Genomic DNA, 24,166 nt, shown 5'->3' with positions numbered 1-24,166 from the left:
AGGGTAAAAATGTAAAGGTGCTGCGGTTGGTACAGCTACCTGCTATAGTGTATCATACCTAACCCTGACGGCAGGAGACAAGGGCATTAAATGTCCGTCTGCGTCGCCTAAATAGTGCAAAAGGGACCGTCAGGGACGCCACCGCTCGCCACGATGGCAATCTTGTCAGCGCCGCTTGCCACCGTGCGCCCCTGGCTACACAGCCCTCCGCCACGTACGCCTGGAAGGGTCCCAGAGCGACACGTTGGTGGATGTGCTGGAGCGCGGGCACAGAGTGGTGGCTTGACGCGGCAAGCGCTTTGCCGCGGTTGTCGTCTTGTCGCGTCCAGGAGCTTCTCGCTCACCGGGCCTTGCCGGTACACGTTGCGCGTCGCGGCAAGTTCCTTGAGATGCCTTGGTTGGCCTTCCCGGCAAGCTCCTCTTGCCGGGGTCTTGAGGTGCCTTGGTTGGCCTTCCCGACAAGCTCCTCTTGCCGGGGTCTTGTCTCCTTGGCTTGGATACTTTGTCCTTGAATGGCTCCAAAGGAACCACGGAGGACCTTGGCGGTCACCCGGCAAGCCTTGCCGCGGGATGCTGCGACTGCCCGTGCAGAAGTTCGGGATACTAGGGTACCCCTACTCTAGTACACCGACACACCCGATCGTTTAGTGTGTTGCTATTGCTTTCTTCATGACTTATACATGTTCCTGTAACTATGAGATTATGCAACTCCCGTTTACCGGAGGAACACTTTGGGTACTACCAAACGTCACAACGTAACTGGGTGATTATAAAGGAGTACTACAGGTGTCTCCAAAGGTACATGTTGGGTTGGCGTATTTCGAGATTAGGTTTTGTCACTCCGATTATCGGAGAGGTATCTCTGGGCCCTCTCGGTAATGCACATCACTTAAGCCTTGCAAGCATTACAACTAAATGAGTTAGTTGCGGATGATGTATTACAGAACGAGTAAAGAGACTTGCCGGCAACGAGATTGAACTAGGTATGGGATACCGACGATCGAATCTCGGGCAAGTAACATACCGATGACAAAGGGAACGACGTATGTTGTTATGCGGTCTGACCGATAAAGATCTTCGTAGAATATGTAGGAGCCAATATGGGCATCCAGGTCTCGCTATTGGTTATTGACCGGAGACGTGTCTCGGTCATGTCTACATTGTTCTCGAACCCGTAGGGTCCGCACGCTTAAGGTTACGATGACAGTTATATTATGAGTTTATGCATTTTGATGTACCGAAGGTTGTTCGGAGTCCCGGATGTGATCACGGACATTGCGAGGAGTCTCGAAATGGTCGAGACATAAAGATTGATATATTGGAAGCCTATGTTTGGATATCGGAAGTGTTCCGGGTGAAATCGGGATTTTACCGGAGTACCGGGAGGTTACCGGAACCCCCCGGGAGCTATATGGGCCTTAGTGGGCCTTAGTGGAAAAGAGAAGGGGCTGCCCAAGATGGGTTGCGCGCCTCCCTCCCTCCCCTAGTCCTATTAGGACAAGGAGAGGTGGCCGGCCCCCCTCTCTCTTTTCCCCCTCCGTGAATCCTATTCCAACTAGGATTGGGGGGGGGGAATCCTACTCCCAGAGGGAGTAGGACTCTCCTGGCGCGCCACCCTTGGCCGGCCAGCCTCCCCCCTCTAGTCCTTTATATACGGAGGCAGGGGCACCCCAGGAACACACAAGTTGATCCACGTAATCTATTCCTTAGCCGTGTGCGGCACCCCCAGCCACCATAGTCCTCGATAATACTGTAGCGGAGTTTAGGCGAAGCCCTGCTGCTGTAGTACATCAAGATCGTCACCACGCCGTCGTGCTGACGGAACTCTTCCCCGACACTTTGCTGGATCGGAGTCCGGGGATCGTCATCGAGCTGAACGTGTGCTCGAACTCGGAGGTGTCGTAGTTTCGGTGCTTGATCGGTCGGATCGTGAAGACGTACGACTACATCGACCAAACGCTTCCGTTGTCGATCTACTAGGTATGTAGATCACACTCTCCCCTCGTTGCTATGCATCACATGATCTTGCGTGTGCATAGGAATTTTTTTGAAATTACTACGAAACCCAACAGTGGTATCCGAGCCTAGGTTATTTATGTTGATGTTATATGCACGAGTAGAACACAAGTGAGTTGTGGGCGATATAAGTCATACTGCCTACCAGCATGTCATACTTTGGTTCGGCGGCATTGTTGGACGAGACGACCTGGACCAACATTACGCGTACGCTTACGCGAGACCGGTTCCCCCGACGTGCTTTGCACATAGGTGGCTTGCGGGCGACTGTCTCTTCAACTTTAGTTGAACCGAGTGTGGCTACGCCCGGTCCTTGCGAAGGTTAAAACGGAGTCAAATTGACAAACTATCGTTGTGGTTTTGATGCGTAGGTAAGATTGGTTCTTGCTTAAGCCCGTAGCAGCCACGTAAAACTTGCAACAACAAAGTAGAGGACGTCTAACTTGTTTTTGCAGGGCATGTTGTGATGTGATATGGTCAAGACATGATGCTGAATTTTATTGTATGAGATGATCATGTTTTGTAACCGAGTTATCGGCAACTGGCAGGAGCCTTATGGTTGTCATTTTATTGTATGCAATGCAATCATGATGTAATGCTTTACTTTATCACTGAGCGGTAGCGATAGTCGTAGAAGCACAAGCTTGGCGAGACGACAACGATGCTACAATGGAGATCAAGGTGTCACGCCGGTGACGATGGTGATCACGACGGTGCTTCGGAGATGGAGATCACAAGCACAAGATGATGATGGCCATATCATATCACTTATATTGATTGCATGTGATGTTTATCCTTTTATGCATCTTATCTTGCTTTGATTGACGGTAGCATTATAAGATGATCTCTCACAAAATTATCAAGAAGTGTTCTCCCTGAGTATGCACCGCTGCGAAAGTTCTTCGTGCTGAGACACCACGTGATGATCGGGTGTGATAGGTTCTACATTCAAATACAATGGGTGCAAAACAGTTGCACACGCGGAATACTTAGGTTATACTTGACGAGCCAAGCATATACAGATATGGCCTCGGAACACGGAGACCGAAAGGTCGAGCGTGAATCATATAGTAGATATGATCAACATAAAGATGTTCACCAATGAAGCTACTCCATCTCATGTGATGATCGGACATGGTTTAGTTGATTTGGATCACGTGATCACTTAGAGGATTAGAGGGATGTCTATCTAAGTGGGAGTTCTTAAGTAATATGATTAATTGAACTTAAATTTATCATGAACTTAGTCCCCGATAGTATCTTGCTTGTTTATGTTGATTGTAGATAGATGGCTCGTGTTGTTGTTCCGTTGAATTTTAATGCGTTCCTTGAGAAAGCAAAGTTGAAAGATGATGGTAGCAATTACACGGACTGGGTCCGTAACTTGAGGATTATCCTCATTGCTGCATAGAAGAATTATGTCCTGGAAGCACCGCTGGGTGCCAGGCCTGCTGCAGGAGCAACGCCCTATGTTATGAACGTCTGGCAGCGCAAAGCTGATGACTACTAGATAGTTCAGTGTGCCATGCTTTACGGCTTAGAATCGGGACTTCAACGACGTTTTGAACGTCATGGAGCATATGAGATGTTCCAGGAGTTGAAGTTAATATTTCAAGCAAATGCCCGGATTGAGAGATATGAAGTCTCCAATAAGTTCTGTAGCTGCAAGATGGAGGAGAACAGTTCTGTTAGTGAGCATATACTCAAAATGTCTGGGTATAATAATCACTTGATTCAATTGGGAGTTAATCTTCCAGATGATTGCGTCATTGACAGAATTCTCCAATCACTGCCACCAAGCTACAAGAGCTTCGTGATGAACTATAATATGCAAGGGATGAATAAGACTATTCCCGAGCTCTTCGCGATGCTGAAAGCTACGGAGGTAGAAATCAAGAAGGAGCATCAAGTGTTGATGGTCAACAAGACCACTAGTTTCAAGAAAAAGGGCAAAGGGAAAAAGAAGGGGAACTTCAAAAAGAACGGCAAGCAAGTTGCTACTCAAGAGAAGAAACCCAAACCTGGACCTAAGCCTGAAACTGAGTGCTTCTATTGCAAGCAGACTGGTCACTAGAAGCGGAACTGCCCCAAGTATTTGGCGGATAAGAAGGATGGCAAGGTGAACAAAGGTATATGTGATATACATGTTATTGATGTGTACCTTACTAATGCTCGCAGTAGCACCTGGGTATTTGATACTGGTTCTGTTGCTAATATTTGCAAGTCGAAACAGGAACTATGGATTAAGCGAAGATTAGCTAAGGATGAGGTGACGATGCGCGTGGGAAACGGTTCCAAAGTCGATGTGATCGCAGTCGGCACGCTACCTCTACATCAACCTTCGGGATTAATATTAGACCTAAATGATTGTTATTTGGTGCCAACGTTAAGCATGAACATTATATCTGGATCTTGTTTAATGCGAGACGGTTATTCATTTAAATCAGAGAATAATGGTTGTTCTATTTATATGAGTAATATCTTTTATGGTCATGCACCCTTGAAGAGTGGTCTATTCTTGTTGAATCTCGATAGTAGTAACACACATATTCATAATGTTGAAACCAAAAGATGCAGAGTTGATAATGAGAGTGCAACTTATTTGTGGCACTGCCATTTAGGTCATATCGGTGTAAAGCGCATGAAGAAACTCCATACTGATGGACTTTTGGAACCACTTGATTATGAATCACTTGGTACTTGCGAACCGTGCCTCATGGGCAAGATGACCAAAACACCGTTCTCCGGTACTATGGAGAGAGCAACAGATTTGTTGGAAATCATACATACAGATGTATGTGGTCCGATGAATATTGAGGCTCGTGGCGGATATCATTATTTTCTCACCTTCACAGATGATTTGAGCAGATATGGGTATATCTACTTAATGAAACATAAGTCTGAAACATTTGAAAAGTTCAAAGAATTTCAGAGTGAAGTTGAAAATCATCGTAACAAGAAAATAAAGTTTCTATGATTTGATCGTGGAGGAGAATATTTGAGTTACGAGTTTGGTGTACATTTGAAAAATTGTGGAATAGTTTCGCAACTCACGCCACCTGGAACACCACAGCTTAATGGTGTGTCCAAACGTCGTAATCGTACTTTACTAGATATGGTGCGATCTATGATGTCTCTTACTGATTTACCGCTATCGTTTTGGGGGTACGCTCTAGAGACAGCCGCATTCACGTTAAATAGGGCACCATCAAAATCCGTTGAGACGACGCCTTATGAACTGTGGTTTGGCAAGAAACCAAAGTTGTCGTTTCTGAAAGTTTAGGGCTGCGATGCTTATGTGAAAAAGCTTCAACCTGATAAGCTCGAACCCAAATCGGAGAAATGTGTCTTCATAGGATATCCAAAGGAAACTATTGGATACACCTTCTATCACAGATCCGAAGGCAAGACTTTTGTTGCTAAATTCGGAAACTTTCTGGAGAAGGAGTTTCTCTCGAAAGAAGTGAGTGGGAGGAAAGTAGAACTTGACGAGGTAACTGTACCTGCTCCCTTATTGGAAAGTAGTGCATCACAGAAAACTGTTTCTGTGACACCTACACCAGTTAGTGAGGAAGCTAATGATGATGATCATGAAACTTCAGAACAAGATACTACTGAACCTCGTAGATCAACCAGAGTAAGATCCGCACCAGAGTGGTACGGTAATCTCGTTCTGGAAGTCATGCTACTAGATCATGATGAACCTACGAACTATGAAGAAGCGATGGTGAGCCCAGATTCCGCAAAGTGGCTTGAAGCCATGAAATCTGAGATGGGATCCATGTATGAGAACAAAGTATGGACTTTGGTTGACTTGCCCGATGATCGGCAAGCAATTGAGAATAAATGGATCTTCAAGAAGAAGACTGACGCTGACGGTAATATTACCGTCTACAAAGCTCGACTTGTTGCAAAAGGTTTTCGGCAAGTTCAAGGGATTGACTATGATGAGACCTTCTCACCCGTAGTGATGCTTAAGTCTGTCCGAATCATGCTAGCAATTGCCGCATTTTATGATTATGAAATTTGGCAGATGGATGTCAAAACTGCATTCCTGAATGGATTTCTGGAAGAAGAGTTGTATATGATGCAACCAGAAGGTTTTGTCAATCCAAAGGGAGCTAACAAAGTGTGCAAGCTCCAGCGATCCATTTATGGACTGGTGCAAGCCTCTCGGAGTTGGAATAAACGTTTTGATAGTGTGATCAAAGCATTTGGTTTCATACAAACTTTTGGAGAAGCCTGTATTTACAAGAAAGTGAGTGGGAGCTCTGTAGCATTTCTGATATTATATGCGGATGACATATTATTAATTGGAAATGATATAGAATTTCTGGATAGCATAAAGGGATACTTGAATAAGAGTTTTTCAATGAAAGACCTCAGTGAAGCTGCTTACATATTAGGCATTAAGATCTATAGAGATAGATCAAAACGCTTAATTGGACTTTCACAAACAACATACCTTGACAAAATTTTGAAGAAGTTCAAAATGGATCAAGAAAAGAAAGGATTCTTGCCTGTGTTACAAGGTGTGAAATTGAGTAAGACTCAATGCCCGACCACTGCAGAAGATAGAGAGAATATGAAAGATGTTCCCTATGCATCAGCGATAGGATCTATCATGTATGCAATGCTGTGTACCAGACCTGATGTGTGCCTTGCTATAAGTCTAGCAGGGAGGTACCAAAGTAATCCAGGAGTGGATCACTGGACAGCGGTCAAGAACATCCTAAAATACCTGAAAAGGACTAAGGATATGCTTCTCGTATATGGAGGTGACAAAGAGCTCGTCGTAAAAGGTTACGTTGATGCAAGCTTTGACACTGATCCGGACGATTCTAAATCGCAAACCGGATACGTGTTTACATTAAACGGTGGGGCTGTAAGTTGGTGCAGTTCTAAACAAAGCGTTGTAGCGGGATCTACATGTGAAGTGGAGTACATAGCTGCTTCGGAAGCAGCAAATGAAGGAGTCTGGATGAAGGAGTTCATATCCGATCTAGGTGTCATACCTAGTGCATCGGGTCCAATGAAAATCTTCTGTGACAATACTGGTGCAATTGCCTTGGCAAAGGAATCCAAATTTCATAAGAGAACCAAGCACATCAAGAGACGCTTCAATTCCATCCGGGATCTAGTCCAGGTGGGAGACATAGAGATTTGCAAGATACATATGGATCTGAATATTGCAGACCCGTTGACTAAGCCTCTTCCACAAGCAAAACATGATCAACACCAAGGCTCCATGGGTGTTAGAATCATTACTGTGTAATCTAGATTATTGACTCTAGTGCAAGTGGAGATTGAAGGAAATATGCCCTAGAGGCAATAATAAAGTTATTATTTATTTCATTATAATCATGATAAATGTTTATTATTCATGCTAAAATTGTATTAATCGGAAACATAATACAAGTGTGAATACATAGACAAACAAAGTGTCACTAGTATGCCTCTACTTGACTAGCTCGTTAATCAAAGATGGTTATGTTTCCTAACCATAAACAATGAGTTGTTATTTGATTAACGGGATCACATCATTAAGTGAATGATCTGATTGACATGACCCATTCCATTAGCTTAGCACCCGATCGTTTAGTGTGTTGCTATTGCTTTCTTCATGACTTATACATGTTCCTGTAACTATGAGATTATGCAACTCCCGTTTACCAAGGAACACTTTGGGTACTACCAAACGTCACAACGTAACTGGGTGATTATAAAGGAGTACTACAGGTGTCTCCAAAGGTACATGTTGGGTTGGCGTATTTCGAGATTAGGTTTTGTCACTCCGATTATCGGAGAGGTATCTCTGGGCCCTCTCGGTAATGCACATCACTTAAGCCTTGCAAGCATTACAACTAAATGAGTTAGTTGCGGATGATGTAGTACAGAACGAGTAAAGAGACTTGCCAGCAACGAGATTGAACTAGGTATGGGATACCAACGATTGAATCTCGGGCAAGTAACATACCGATGACAAAGGGAACGACGTATGTTGTTATGCGGTCTGACCGATAAAGATCTTCGTAGAATATGTAGGAGCCAATATGGGCATCCAGGTCCCGCTATTGGTTATTGACCGGAGACATGTCTCGGTCATGTCTACATTGTTCTCGAACCCATAGGGTCCGCACGCTTAAGGTTACGATGACAGTTATATTATGAGTTTATACATTTTGATGTACCGAAGGTTGTTCGGAGTCCCGGATGTGATCACGGACATTGCGAGGAGTCTCGAAATGGTCGAGACATAAAGATTGATATATTGGAAGCCTATGTTTGGATATCAGAAGTGTTCCGGGTGAAATCTGGATTTTACCGGAGTACCGGGAGGTTACCGGAACCCCCCGGGAGCTATATGGGCCTTAGTGGGCCTTAGTGGAAAAGAGAAGGGGCTGCCCAAGATGGGATGCACGCCTCCCTCCCTCCCCTAGTCCTATTAGGACAAGGAGAGGTGGCCGTCCCCCCTCTCTCTTTTCCCCCTCCGCGAATCCTATTCCAACTAGGATTGGGGGGGGGGGGGGAATCCTACTCCCAGAGGGAGTAGGACTCTCCTGGCGCGCCACCCTTGGCCGGCCAGCCTCCCCCCTCTAGTCCTTTATATACGGAGGCAGGGGCACCCCAGAAACACACAAGTTGATCCACGTAATCTATTCCTTAGCCATGTGCGGCGCCCCCAGCCACCATAGTCCTCGATAATACTGTAGCGGAGTTTAGGCGAAGCCCTGCTGCTGTAGTACATAAAGATCGTCACCACGCCGTCATGCTGACGGAACTCTTCCCCGACACTTTGCTGGATCGGAGTCCGGGGATCGTCATCGAGCTGAACGTGTGCTCGAACTCGGAGGTGCCGTAGTTTCGGTGCTTGATCGGTCGGATCGTGAAGACGTACGACTACATCAACCAAATGCTTCCGTTGTCGATCTACTAGGTATGTAGATCACACTCTCCCCTCGTTGCTATGCATCACATGATCTTGCGTGTGCGTAGGAAATTTTTTGAAATTACTACGAAACCCAACAGGAACACGAAAGACCGAAAGGTCGAACATGAGTCGTATAAAAGATACAATCAACATGAAGATGTTCACCGATGATGACTAGTCCGTCTCACGTGATGATCGGACATGTCCTAGTTAACTCGGATCATGGATCACTTAGATGACTAGAGGGATGTCTAAGTGGGAGTTCATTAAATAATTTGATTAGATGAACTTAATTATCATGAACATAGTCAAAAGGTCTTTGCAAATTATGTCATAGCTCACGCTTTGGTTCTATTGTTTTAGATATGTTCCTAGAGAAAATTTAGTTGAGAGTTCATAGTAGCAATTATGCGGACTGCGTCCGTAAACTGAGGATTGTCCTCATTGTTGCACAGAAGGATTATGTCCTTAATGCACCGCTCAGTGTGCTGAACCTCGAGCGTCTCTGTAGATGTTGGGAAACATCTGATATACACGTTTTGATGACTATGTGATAGTTCAGTGCGTAATCCAAATGGTTTAGAATTGTGGCACCAAAGACGCTTTTGAAACGTCGCAGAACATATGAGATGTTCCAAAGATTGAAATTGGGATTTCAGACTAGTGCCCACGTCAAGAGGTATGAGACCTCTGACAAGTTTCTTAAGCCTGCAAACTAAGGGAGAAAAGCTCAATCATTGAGCATGTGCTCAGATTGTCTAAGTACTACAATCGCTTGAATCGAGTGCGAGTTAATCTTTCAAATGAGATAGTGATGGTTCTCCATAGTCACTTCCACCAAGCTATTAGAGCTTTATGATGAACTATAACATATCAGGGATAGACATAATGATCCTTGAGCAACTCGCAATGTTTGACACTGCGAAAATAGAAATCAAGTAGGAGCATCAATTGTTGATGGTTAAACCACTGGTTTCAAGAAGGGCAAGGGAAAGAAGGGATACTTCATGAAATGGCAAATCAGTTGCTGCTCTAGTGAAGAAACCCAAGGTTGAACCCAAACCCGAGACTAAGTGCTTCTGTAATGAGTGGAACGGTCACTGAAGCACAACTACCCTAGATACTTGGTAGATGAGAAGGCTGGCAAGGTCGACAGATGTATTTTGAATATACGTTATATTATTGTGTACTTTACTAGTACTCCTAGTAGCACCAGGGTAATAAATACCGGTTTGGTTGCTAAGTGTTAGTAACTCGAAATAAAAGGCTATGGAGACTAGCTAAAGGTGAGATGACGATATGTGTTGGAAGTGTTTCCAAGGTTGATGTGATCAAACATCGCACGCTCCCTCTACCATCGGGATTGGTGTTAAACTGAAATAATTGTTATTTGGTGTTTGCGTTGAGCATATACATGATTGGATTATGTTTATCGCCATACGGTTATTCATTTAAGGAGAATAATGGTTACTCTATTTATTTGAATAATACCTTCAATGGTCTTGCACCTAAAATGAATGGTTTATTAAATCTAGATCGTAGTGATACACATGTTCATGCCAAAAGATATAAAATAGTAATGATAGTACCACATACTTGTGGCACTGCCATTTGAGTCATGTTGGTATAAAACGCATGAAGAAGCTCCATGTTGATGGATCTTTGGACTCACTCGTTTTTGAAAAGATTGAGACATGCGAACCATGTCTATTGGTAGATATGCATGAAGAAACTCCATACAGATGGATCGTTTGGACTCACTTGATTTTGAATCACTTGAGACATGCAAATCATACCACATGGGCAAGATGACTGAAAGACCTCGTTTTCAGTAAGATGGAACAAGAAAGCAACTTGTTGGAAGTAATACATTTTGATGTGTGCAGTCCAATGAGTGATGAGGCACGCAGAGGATATCATTATGTTCTTACTTCACAGATGATTTGAGTAGATGCTGAGTATATTTACTTGATGAAACACAAGTCTGAATTATTGAAAGGTTTAAGTAATTTCAGAGTGAAGTTGAAGATCGTCGTGAAAAGAGGATAAAATGTCTATGATATGATCATAGAGATGAATATCTGAGTTATGAGTTTGGCACACAATTAAGACATTGTGGAAATTGTTTCACAACTAATACCGCCTGGAACACCATAGTGTGATGGTGTATCCGAACATCATAACTGCACCCTATTGGATATGGTGCATACCATGATGTCTCTTATCGAGTTACCACTATCGTTTATGGGTTAGGCATTAGAGACAACCGCATTCACTTTAAATAGGGCACCACGCAATTCCGTTGAGATGACACCGTATGAACTATGGTTTAGAAAAACCTAAGTTGTCGTTTCTTAAAATTTTGGGCTGCAACACTTATGTGAAAAAGTTTCAGGCTGATAAGCTCGAACCCAAAGCGGATAAATGCATCTTCATAGAATACCCAAAACAGTTGGGTATACCTCCTATTTCAGATCCGGAAGCAAAAGTGATTGTTTCTAGAAATGGGTCCTTTCTCGAGGAAAAGTTTCTCTCGAAAGAATTGAGTGGGAGGATGATGGAGACTTGATGAGGTTATTGAACCGTCACTTCAACTAGTGTGTAGCAGGGCACAGGAAGTTGTTCCTGTGGCACCTACACCAATTGAAGTGGAAGCTTATGATATGATCATGAAACTTCGGATCAAGTCACTACCAAACCTCATGGTCGACTAGGATGCGTACTACTTCAGAGTGGCACGTAATCCTGTCTTGGACGTCATGTTGCTAGACAACAATGAACCTACGAGCAATGGAGAATCGATGGTGGGCCCAGATTCCGATGAATGGCTCGAGGCCATAAAATCCGAGAGAGGATCCATGTATAAAAACAAAGTATAGACTTTGGAAGAACTACTTGATGCTCGTAAGGTTGTTGGGTGCAGATGGATTTTAAAAGGAAGACGGATAATGGTGGTAAGTGTCACCATTAAGAAAGCTCGACTTGTCGTTAAGATGTTTTTTGACAAGTTCAAGGAGTTGACTACGATGAGACTTTCTCACTCGTAATGATGCTAAGAGCCTGTTGGAATTATGTTAGTAGTTACTGCATTATTTATGAAATCTTGCAGATAGGATGTCAAAACATTGTTTCCTCGACGATTTTCTTGAGGAAAGGTTGTATGTGATACAACCAGAAGGTTTTGTCAATCCTGAAAGATGCTAACAAGTATGCAGAGCTCCAGCAATCCTTCTAAGGACTGGAGTAAGCATCTCGGAGTGGGAATGTACGCTTCGATCAAATGATCAAAAATTTTGGGTTTATACAAAGTTTATGAGAAACTTGTATTTCCAAAGAAGTGAGTGGGAGCACTATAGAATTTTTGATGAGTATATGTTGTTAACATCTTGTTGATCAGAAATGATGTAGAATTTCTGGAAAGCATAAAAGGTTATTTGAAAAGTGTTTTTCAATGGAAAACCTGGATTAAGCTACTTGAACATTGAGCATCAAGATCTATAAGGATAGATCAAAACGCTTAATAGTACTTTCAAATGAATGCATACCGTGACAAGATTTTGAAGGAGTTCAAAATAGATCAACAAAGAAGGAGTTCTTGGCAGTGTTACAAGGTGTGAGCATTGAGTAAGATTCAAGACCTAACCATGGTAGAAGAGAGAGAAAGGACGAAGGTCATCCCCTATGCTTTAGACGTAGGCTCTACAGTATGCTATGTTGTGTACCGCACCTGAAGTGTGCCTTGCCATGAGTCAGTCAAGGGGTACAAGAGTGATCCAGGAATGGATCACATGACAGCGGTCGAACTTATCCTTAGTAACTAGTGGACTAAGGAATTTTCTCGATTATGGAGGTGGTAAAAGAGTTCGTCGTAAAGGGTTACGTCGATGCAAACTTTGACATTAATCCGGATGACTCTGAGGAGTAAACCGGATTCGTATAGTAGAGCGGTTATTTGGAATAGCTCCAAGTAGCGCGTGGTAGCTGCATCTACAAGATGACAGAGAGATTTCTAAAGCACACATGGATCTAAAAGGTTCAGACCCATTGACTAATAAACCTCTCTCACAAGCGAGATATGAACAAACCCCATGGGTGTTGGATTCATTACAATCACATTGTGATGTGAACTAGATTATTGACTCTAGTGCAAGTGGGAGACTGTTGGAAATATGCCCTAGAGGCAATAATAAAATGGTTATTATTGCATTTCCTTGTTCATGATAATTGTCTATTGTTCATGCTATAATTGTATTACCCGGAAACCGTAATACATGTGTGAATACATAGACCACAACATGTCCCTAGTAAGCCTCTAGTTGACTAGCTCGTTGATCAATAGATGGTCATGGTTTCCTGACCATGGACATTGGATGTCATTGATAACGGCATCAAATCATTAGGAGAATGATGTGATGGACAAGACCCAATCCTAAGCATAGCACAAGATCGTGTAGTTCGTTTGCTAAAGCTTTTCTAATGTCAAGTATCATTTCCTTAGACCATGAGATTTTGCAACTCCCAGATACCGTAGCAATGCTTTGGGTGTACCAAACGTCACAATGTAACTGGGTGGCTATAAAGGTGCACTACAGGTATCTCCGAAAGTGTCTGTTGGGTTGGCACGAATCGAGACTGGGATTTGTCACTCCGTATGACGGAGAGGTATCTCTGGGCCCACTCGGTAATGCATCATCATAATGAGCTCTATGTGGCTAAGGAGTTAGCCATTGGATCATGCGTTACGGAACGAGTAAAGAGACTTGCCGATAATGAGATTGAACGAGGTATGGGTATACCGACAATCGAATCTTGGGCAAGTAACATACCGATAGACAAAGGGAATTGTATACGGGATTGATTGAATCCTTGACATCGTGGTTCATCCGATGAGATCACCGTGGAACATGTGGGAGCCAATATGGGTATCCAGATCCCGCTATTGGTTATTGGTCGGAGAGATGTGTCGGTCATGTCTGCATGGTTCCCGAACCCGCAGGGTCTACACACTTAAGGTTCGGTGACACTAGATTTGTTATGGGAAATAGTATGTGGTTACCTAAGGTTGTTGGAGTCCCGGATGAGATCCAGGACGTGACGAGGAACCCCGGAATGGTCCGCAGGTGAAGATCAATATATTGGACGAAGGTTATTGGAGTCCGGAATTGTTCTGGGAGTACCGGGTGACGACCAGCGTGACCGAAAGGTGTTTTCGAGGCCCCGACAAGCGTTGGGGGGCCTTATGGGCCAAGGGTAGGGGCCACATCAGCCCACTAAGGGGTTGTGCGCCCCTCCCACCCCATCTCACGTAACGTGGAGAGGTGGGGGCGCCTCCCCTAGGGCAGCCACCCCTCTCGGCTTGGGGGGCAAGTTTCCTAGGGGTGGGGGCGCCCAAACCCATCTAGGGTTTCCCCTGTGGCTGCCACCCCTCCCCTAGGGAACCCTAGGGCACCTCCTCCACCCTTCCCCCTATATATAGTGAGGGAGAGAGAGGGCAGCCGCACCCCCTTCCCTGGCGCAGCCCTCTCCTCCTCCAACTCCTCCTCCTCTTCCGCAATGCTTGGCGAAGCCCTGCCGGAGAACCACGAGCTCCATCGCCACCATGCCGTCGTGTTGCTGGAGTTCTCCCTCAACTTCTCCTCTCCCCTTGCTGGATCAAGAAGGAGGAGACGTCCCCGGGCTGTATGTGTGTTGAACGCAGAGGCGTCGTCCATTTGGCGCTAGATCGGATCTTCCACGATTTGAATCGCCACGAGTACAACTCCATCAACCGCGTTCTTTGTAACGCTTCTGCTTAGCGATCTTCAAGTGTATGAAAATGCACTCCCTCTCTCTCTCGTTGCTAGCATCTCCTAGATTGATCTTGGTGACATGTAGGGAAATTTTGAATTATTACTACGTTCCCCAACAAATATTCATATCACAATTAAGAAGAATTACATTGAAATTATGCCAAGTAGCACTCCGCATCAAAAATTCTATTTTTATCATTTACCTACTCGAGGACGAGCAGGAATTAAGCTTGGGGATGCTTGATACGTCTCCAACGTATCTATAATTTTTGATTGCTTCATGCCATATTATTACTGTTTTGGACATTATTGGGCTTTATTATCCACTTTTATATTATTTTTGGGACTAACCTATTAATCGGAGGCCCAGCCTAGAATTGTTATTTTTTGCCTGTTTTAGGGTTTCGAAGAAAAGGAATATCAAATGGAGTCCAAACGGAATGAAACCTTCGGGAACGTGATTTTCTCAACGAACAAAACCCAGGAGACTTGGACCCTACGTCAAGACACAAAAGAGGAAGCCACGAGGTAGGGGGGCGCGCCCACCGCCACCAGGCGCACCCTCCATCCTCGTGGGCCCCCTGTTCCTCCACCGACGTACTCCTTCCTCCTATATATACCTACGTACCCCCAAACGATCAGATACGGAGCCAAAACCGTAATTCCACCGCCACAACTTTTTGTATCCATGAGATCCCATCTTGGGGCCTGTTCCGGAGCTCCGCTGGAGGGGGAATTGGTCACGGATGGCTTGTACATCAACACCATAGCCCCTCCGATGAAGTGTGAGTAGTTTACTTCAGACCTATGGGTCCGTAGTTAGTAGCTTGATGGCTTCTTCTCTCTTTTTGGATCTCAATACAAAGTTCTCCCCCTCTCTTGTGGAGATCTATTCGATGTAATCTTCTTTTTGCGATGTGTTTGTTGAGACCGATGAATTGTGGGTTTATGATCAAGTCTCTCTATGAACAATATTTGAATCTTCTCTGAATTCTTTTATCTATGATTGGTTATCTTTGTAAGTCTCTTCAAATTATCAGTTTGGTTTGGCCTACTAGATTGATCTTTCTTGCAATGGCAGAAGTGCTTAGCTTTGGGTTCAATCTTGGGGTGTCCTTTCCCAGTGACAGTAGGGGCAGCAAGGCACGTATTGTATTTTTGCCATTGAGGATAACAAGATGGGATTTTCATCATATTGCATGAGTTTATCCCTCTACATCATGTCATCTTGCTTAAGGCATTACTTTGTTTTCATTAACTTAATACTCTAGATGCATGCTGGATAGCGGTCGATGAGTGAAGTAATAGTAGTAGATGCAGGCAGGAGTCGGTCTACTTGTCTCGAACATGATGCCTATATACATGATCATACCTAGATATTCTCACAACTATGCTCAATTCTGTCAATTCCTCAACAGTAATTTATTTACCCACCATAGAATACGTATGCTCTCGAGAGAAGCCACAAGTGAAACCTATGGCCCCCCGGGTCTATCTTCATCATATTAATCTATCAATACTTAGTTATTTCCTTTTGCTTTTACTTTGCTTTTATTTTACTTTGCATCTTTACCATAAAAATACCAAAAATATTATCTTATCATATCTATCAGATCTCACTCTCGTAAGTGGCCAAGTAGGGATTGACAACCCCTATTTGCGTTGGTTGCGAGGATTTATCTGTTTTGTGCAGGTATGAGGGACTAACGCGTAGCCTCCTACTGGATTGATACCTTGGTTCTCAAAAACTGAGGGAAATACTTACGCTACTTTGCCGCATCATCCCTTCCTCTTCGGGGAAAACCAACGCATGCTCAAGAGGTAGCATGGCGGAGGGGCGGGATCCCCTCCAAGATTGGATCTCCCTCTCCGTTCTCTTATGTTTCGCGTTCCCCAGATCTAGCCGAAAACCGTTTCTTATATTCCCGGAGATTCTTAACTCCGATTGCGCTAAGGTTTTAACATGATTTTTTCCGGATATAAGCTTCCTTGTGCCCGAAGTAGAGGTCCAACTGACGTACGAGGTGAGAACAACCCACCACGGCACGCCTGGCTCCTCTGGCGCGCCCTGGTGGGTTGTGCCCACCACGGGCCTCCATACGGTGATTCCAACTCCCAAAAATCACATATATTTCAAAATAATTCTCTGTGAAATTCTATTGCATTTGGACTTCGTTTGATATGGATACTCTGCAATACAAAAAACATACAGAAAACAGGACTGGCACTGGACACTAGATCAATAGGTTAGTCCAATAAATCATATAAAAAGTTGCCAAAAGTATGTGAAAGTGATATAATATTGGCATGCAACAATCAAAAATTATAGATACGACGGAGACTTATCAGACGTGCCCCTCCCGGTGGCGCTCTTCACCGTCACCACCCTCACCTGCCTCTACATCAGCCTCTGGAAGTTCCCGGACGTGGCCAGGTTGCTGCGCCACACCTCCTTCCCCCATCTCCGGGAGCTCGGCATCTGCAGCGTCATCATGGAAGACGGGGACATCGACTTGGTCGTCACCAAGAGCCCCGTCCTGGCGACCCTCAACATCCATGGATGCAACAAGGGGTTGCACCTTCGCCTCGTCGGCCACAGCCTCCGGTGCGTCCAAATTTGCGGCTCCGTCCTGGAGGACATCGCGATGGTAAAGGCTCCTCGCCTCGAGTGGCTCATCCTGGAGGATTTTCGGAGCAATGCCGGTGGCTTGTCCACCATGGTGAGGATTGGTGATGCTCCCAAGCTGCACGCAATAGGAATCTTGGAACCGGGGAGCACCATCCTAGAGATCCGAGACGGCATCTTCATGGTACATACATCCCCTGTTGGCATTCTAACATTTTTTGTTCAGTTAGCAAAATGTCCAGCTCATGGAGGTCCATGACTAAATATTAGATTTTTTTGTTTTTTGTTAATTTGGGTTCTTTCCTGCAGGGCGGGATGAAGGCGAGCCCAAGCACCATGGCAACCAGCGTCAAGATCCTGAGTCTGAATGTGCGTTTCGGAAACCACACCGATGGAAAGATGGTTCTCTCCTTCCTCGGCTGCTTTCCCAATTTGAAGGCACTGCACATTACTATATTTTTCTTTCCATTTCATGTTTTGCTTACATTCATAGCGAATTCCATTTGTAGCAGCAGATTTTGTTCACTGCAGATGGTGTGGTTTAAGCTTTTGATTAATTAATTGTAGATAATGTACTATGCAATTCTCCTGATGTCAATGCTTTCCTTCTTAATCTATTGTTATAGCATCTCTCACCGTGGTCATATATCATACTACTTGGCAATATTCATGTTGTTGATGTTGTAAGTGGCATGCAGTGCTCCTTTCGGACTTACGGAATTTACACATGACAAACCAACACATTGCTACCTACAATTTTTTGGAGGCATGTGTAGTTTATCATATTACTCTAAACGGTGTCATATCAGGTGCTTCTTTATGGTTAATTAATATTTAATAGCAAGATATTTTTCATGGTTCACATCTGGAATTTTGTGTTAAAGAACACATTTCACAAAATATGCACATGGTTAGGACCTCCATCATGGCTATATTTGGTAAACTATGCACTTGTCAGGGCCCCCATCTTACAGAATTTTCATCAATGGAGAATATGTGTTTGATTTCTTCAGCAACAGCATTGATTGACCGGACCATGTTTTAGTTGCGATCGACAATGGTAGCAAGCACATGCATAGTTGAATGAGATCTTTGGAGATACTCTGCAACTTGTTATATGCGAATAACAAACATGAGAGACTGCATAGTGCATACATCATATCAATTTCTGATCTTTCATGCGTGTTACTTCTTACTTGGTAGTTGGCTACTGGTAGTTGTTACTTTCTGCTAATTAATTTCATGTGTGAAAGTAATGATCATTGATTTGCATTGCTCTATCCAGTCAATGATCATCAGAGTGCTTCTGGTTTCTTTTCTTGTGAAATGTGATTCCTATGTTTATTTAATCAAACATAAATGATATGTTACATCTTTAATCAGTTGTAATTTAAATGCCAAGCGTTCCATTTATTATCAGCAATCAGGTTTTCTCTACTCAACTACACCAACTTTAGGAAGGCATTCTCCCCCTTCAGGACCTGTATTTCTGCTGCGAATGTTGCAAGTGGCATGCAGTGCTTGTTTCAGACTCATGAAACTTATATATAATTACCTTGCACATTCCTATTCCTGCCTATAGTTTGCTGGTGAATTGCGTGGTATTACCGTAATGCCAGCTTAATGCATTGCTACTAGACTACATCTGCAATTAGTCATGTCCGACTCACTAATTACTACAAAGTTCTGGTCAGGCTTCTATTTATTCTTAGCCATGGAGAATAGAGTACCAAATGATAATGCTCGGATTGCATGTTAATTTCAGTAAGTTGTGACATTTGGTATGAAACTGGGTTGCACATTGCTGCCACCAGTTTGTTGGAGGTCTGTGTTGCATGCCATAATATCATATTGTTGCTTTGTTTCTATGCCGCATTTTATCAGCCAGTTATGTCTGATTAACTAATTACAAAGAAGGTGTCATGAAAATTCTTCTTGAAGAATGTATTTGGTAAATTTTGCACGTGTTAGGGGAGCTACACTGCGGCTCGAATGTGTTGCCTCACTTCGTAATTGTTATGCATGAACTGTAATCATGAGGCCCGCCTTAGTTGTTGTTGGTACTCCGTCTAGCTTCATGCATGGAAAGCATTGGCATGTCATATCTCTCCCATATATTAGAACCAACATTTATGTATGCATGTTATGATGTTTGTTTCACTGCACAATATCTGCCGCTTTTCAATTAACATGAAGCACTACGTGGTACTCCCTCTGTTTCATAATTTTTGTCGTGGTTTTAGTTCAAATTTGAACTAAACCCCCAATCATGACAAGAATTATGCAACGGAGGGAGTATTAATTTGCATCGCATGTATTGGTATTATATACTCAGCATGATTCATTGAAGCTGAACTGTGAGTGATTGAAGTGCTTTTTTCCTGCAGTCCGAAAAATGTGATTATGAAGCTGACAGTGCCAGGCTGAACCTCAACTTTTGGAAGCTGGCCAAGCCCACTGAATGCATCAAGTCGTGCATCAAGGTGTTCTCTTACAGAGAATTCTGAGGGGAGCTCGGGGAGGTTGCCTTTCTCAAGTCCTTCTAGAGTGCGAGGGCACTGAGGACTGCGTCCATCTCCATGGCTAACCCGAGCTTCACGTCATTCTCGATGGATGAGGCGACTTCTAAATTGGAGAAAGCTTCTAATAAGATGGCCAGTAGATCCTGCCAAATGTTGCTTCTCGGGAGCACATGTCCTGAAGGAGGCAAGCCCTGGAGCTTCAAGAAAGGAACCGATTACTCCTTTGAGGACCCTTTCACAATGGTGGAGGTTCACAACATAGCTTAATATCTGTGGGGCCAGGGCCGAGCCGGCAAAATCCGAGGCCCTGTGCCAAACTCGAAAATGGGCCTTACCTCACTAAATCTTTGATTTTTTTTGTTTCTTTCTACGCTTTTGGTAACCAGATTCATGTTTTCTAATCAAAGACATGACTTGGATCTTGCAATACGAGACGCCTAATAGATGAAAAAAATAAATAGCTAGAAGAATTTTGCAGAACTAAATAGCGGACGCAAATTGCAACTCACAATCAAGGCCTCACGTGGTCGCCGGTTATCAAAGCGACGATGCTTAAGAAATTGGAGATCGGAAGATGGCTTGAACCTTCCATTCCTTCATGTCCTCCCTGCCTCGCTGCCGTTCGTGGTCCTGCTCTCCTGATGTAAGGAGGAGACCGAAGAATGGATATAACCTGCAATTTAGCTTAACTCGGCCGCCGGAGGAGAAAATTAATAGATTGGCTTTGTTCGTCTCAATGGATCGCTGGATTTTATTTTTCTTAGGCAGATCGATCGCTTTTCTGGAGAGAAGGCAGATCGATTGCTGGATGAGCCGCACGTCCCAATCGGGGCCTGTTTCACCCAGAGGAAAGACGGAAGGAGGCTCGTGTACAAAGGATAAAAGACCCAGCCAATTGGACTTTGCCTAGCCGTGCGTACAAAATCTGAGGCCCCTAAAAACTGGGGGCCCTGTGCCGGCGCACAGGTTGCACCCCCATGGGCTCGGGCCTGTGTGGGGCAATGGAGTTTTTTTGGTATCTGCTTCTTTTGGCACCTGACTTTGGTGGTATTACGTTGCAGATTTTATGTTAAATTCGTGGTCCGATGTTTGGTGAGAGTCAGAAATACTATGGACTAACGTTAGCTTGCTTGCTGCTTTACCTGTGTCATCAGTTTCCCATAGTATATGCTCCTTAAAACTTTTTGATTGCGGCAGCATGTTTTATATGTATTTTGTGGATCATGTCCTCCTAATCATCATGCAGATCAATTATCATCAGAACAATGGTCTTTAGGCATGCATTGTTTTGATTATACATGTCTTTGAACTTCATGGTTAAATATCTTTGGCCAATATAGCTTGAAACACCGGTACCATTTCATTTTTGGCCTTCCCTGCATGTTTGATTGAGCTTATCAATATTATTAGACTACATCAGTTATTAAAAAAATATTGTTACCTGTGGTACTCTTATACCTTTTATCATTTTGTTAGAAAATTTCCTTGATTTATAATTTTACATTGCACTGATTCTTGACATAAGCAAAGAAGAAGCGTACTGATGTGCAATGTAAAATATTTTTGGTATTGAGGATCCATTACTTTGCATATGAATCCTTTGACGTCTGCTAGCAACATATGAATGACCTGCATGATTCTCTAAACCAAAATGAGCTTATTTTTTATGTTCATATATGCTCTGCTAGGAACACGTGAGAAAATCCCAAATTCAGGCTTCAAAAGTCTGGATCCCACAGCATTGCTATACTGAATCAGATGATCTCATTTTGCTCCTTCCTATCTCCAACAAGTAGTTTCTAGCAACTGCTTGATTTTACAACAAAAGTAACTCTATTTCACAAGTACTAGTTTTCAGCTACCACTTGATTTCATTATACAGATCGATTTAAGAACAAAGGACTCGAACATTCAGTGTAGGCTAAGGAACTTGGGAAGATCTTTCTAGACTAAAAATTGTCTTAGTTCGATAAATTCTTCACTGCAAAATCTGCAATATTCTTATCAGAGCGCTCTCCTTCCTGCATCCACTTAGAAACATCCTTCTTGTACTCCTCCCCACCTATCACCTCCTTGATGCACGTCTTCATCCCATCCCTTCTCACCAAGTCCTTCTCATTTCGACATGGACGCAAGCTGACTACCCATCTGCTCTCCACATACTTTGTGGCGGGCGGTTACATTTGTCTGCCCATTATGATATTGCGACAATAATTACACCGGTGACAATTGCTTCTGTTGTCGAACTCCATGTACTCTTGAATAGTACCTTTTATGGAAATTTAATTTTGTTTTTTTTCACACAAGAAGACCATGTCGTTTCTTCTCAAAACTTTACACATGAGTATAACACTAGAGCATGTTCGTCACACCTTTTATGTAAATTTGATTTTGTTTTTTTTCATACAAGAAGACCACGTCATTTCTTCTCGAAACTTTACACATGAGTAAAACACTAGAGCATGTTCGTCACACAGAATTATTCGGTATTCTCTTTTGCTATTTTTAAAATGTATTTTTTCAATCTGGATGCGCCTAGACCAAAGTTCCACTGGGTATTTTTTTCCTTTTTAGTCAAACTTCATATGTAGCGTTGTGCAACTCGAGGTCACTGGAATCTTTCAGCAAACCAGGAATCACCGGACTGGAAAACGTGACAAATGAACTACAAATGTGAATTTTTACTGCATTCATCAGCGATACATATCATAACAAGAAACCACATATTGCTTTTTGTCAATTAACATTGTATATTTTATTTCTTTATTTAAGAGGAGTAATGCGCCACACTAGCGTTGTAGACACATGGTTTGACACATGACAGGGCGTAAGGAGGACATTGTCAACTACTCTATCATCTTTTGTTCCACATTTCTAATCGTAAGGAGGGTGCAAACTGCAATTCAGTTTAAACTGTCTGAGGCGGATAAGGGCCTCATGTGCTACAAGTACCTGCACAACCATTACATACATGTGTTCTACCCTCCACTATTAATTATGTCACATCAGATTGATCATGTGAATCGATTCATATGGGCAGGAACGAACAAATACGCTCCTCTGAGTATGACATATCTATACTTGATTCTTTCTCGTCGGTTTTAGATGAAATTTGATCTTTCAAAATTTGCCAACCGAGCAGGAGGCAGAGTACATGGAGTTAACATGGAGAGCTAAGATGATAGGCCCAACCTATCATCCAACAAGTCTTATGGTTTCAACTTGTTCAGTGGTGATGGAACGTATATGGATTGGGTAGAGAAGCACCGCATTTCCTGTATTGTGCTTGTATCCTATGGGACCGTCTCTAACTATGACGCAACCCAGTTGGATGAGAATCACAATGGACTATGCAATTTTGCCCAACCCTTTTTTGGGGTTGTCAGATCCAACAAGTCACACAAGTTATCTGTAGAACTCAAGGTGAGATGTGTGAATAATGGATCAACTGTTGAGTGCTACCCCCAACTTGAGGTTTTGTCACACAAGGCTATTGATATGGTAACACAAAATACATTTGTTTTATTTTTATGTACAAGAATATAAAAAGGTTTTACAAAGTACTAAAATAAGGACAACTGTTCAGATTTAAATTCACGAATATACATGTAGGTCGCTTTGTTGCCCACTGTGGGTGGAACTCGACGTTGGAGGCAGTTGTTAGTGGTGTTCCTCTTGTGGGAATCCCACTTTGGGCAGACCAACCCACCATAGCAAAGTATGCGGAGAGCGCGTGGGGCATGGGCGTGTGAGTACAGAAGGGGACAAGGATAGAAGGATGAGTACAAAACAAAATCGGCAAAGCGGATGCAAAAGGCCAAGGATGCAACATAGGAAGGAGGAAGCTCAGATAAACATATTGCCAACTTCATTGCGGAATATATGTCAACTAGAAGTCATACCAATGCATACCTTACTTCAAGATAAGCAAGTAGGCAGTGATTCCAGTGGTACAATTCTTTTAGAGAGAATTTCATTTTACTTTTGTAAGTAAAGTGCTATCTTATCACCATGTAGAAGGATGTGCAATTTTTAGTGTACTAACAACATGCGAAAAAACTATTTACATGTTATAGAATCAATTCAAACAAATCATATGGAGACTATAAAACTTCATAGCAATTTTCACTTTATTATGTCCACGGATATTCTTACTGTTCCACATGATAAAATACTTTCCTATAATTAATTAATGCAAGAAGATGATTTTCTGTTCATCCTAAAATTGCTTTGGATACATATTTTGATTGTTGCGGAACTTGGAATTCTGTAAGCTTGATTC

At 43.2% G+C, this 24,166-nt stretch overlaps 1 pseudogene; it reads left to right on the top strand.

Moving 5' to 3' along the window:
* Nucleotides 1-11,973: 11,973 nt before the first annotated feature.
* Nucleotides 11,974-20,151, top strand: LOC119344257 (annotated as a pseudogene).
* The last annotated feature ends 4,015 nt before the right edge of the window (nt 20,152-24,166 follow it).

Source organism: Triticum dicoccoides, unplaced genomic scaffold, assembly GCF_002162155.2.
Source record: "Triticum dicoccoides isolate Atlit2015 ecotype Zavitan unplaced genomic scaffold, WEW_v2.0 scaffold16131, whole genome shotgun sequence".
Classification (NCBI taxonomy): Eukaryota; Viridiplantae; Streptophyta; class Magnoliopsida; order Poales; family Poaceae; genus Triticum; species Triticum dicoccoides.
The sequence above is the reverse complement of the archived record's forward strand: the minus strand, read 5'-3'. Positions and strand labels throughout refer to the sequence as shown.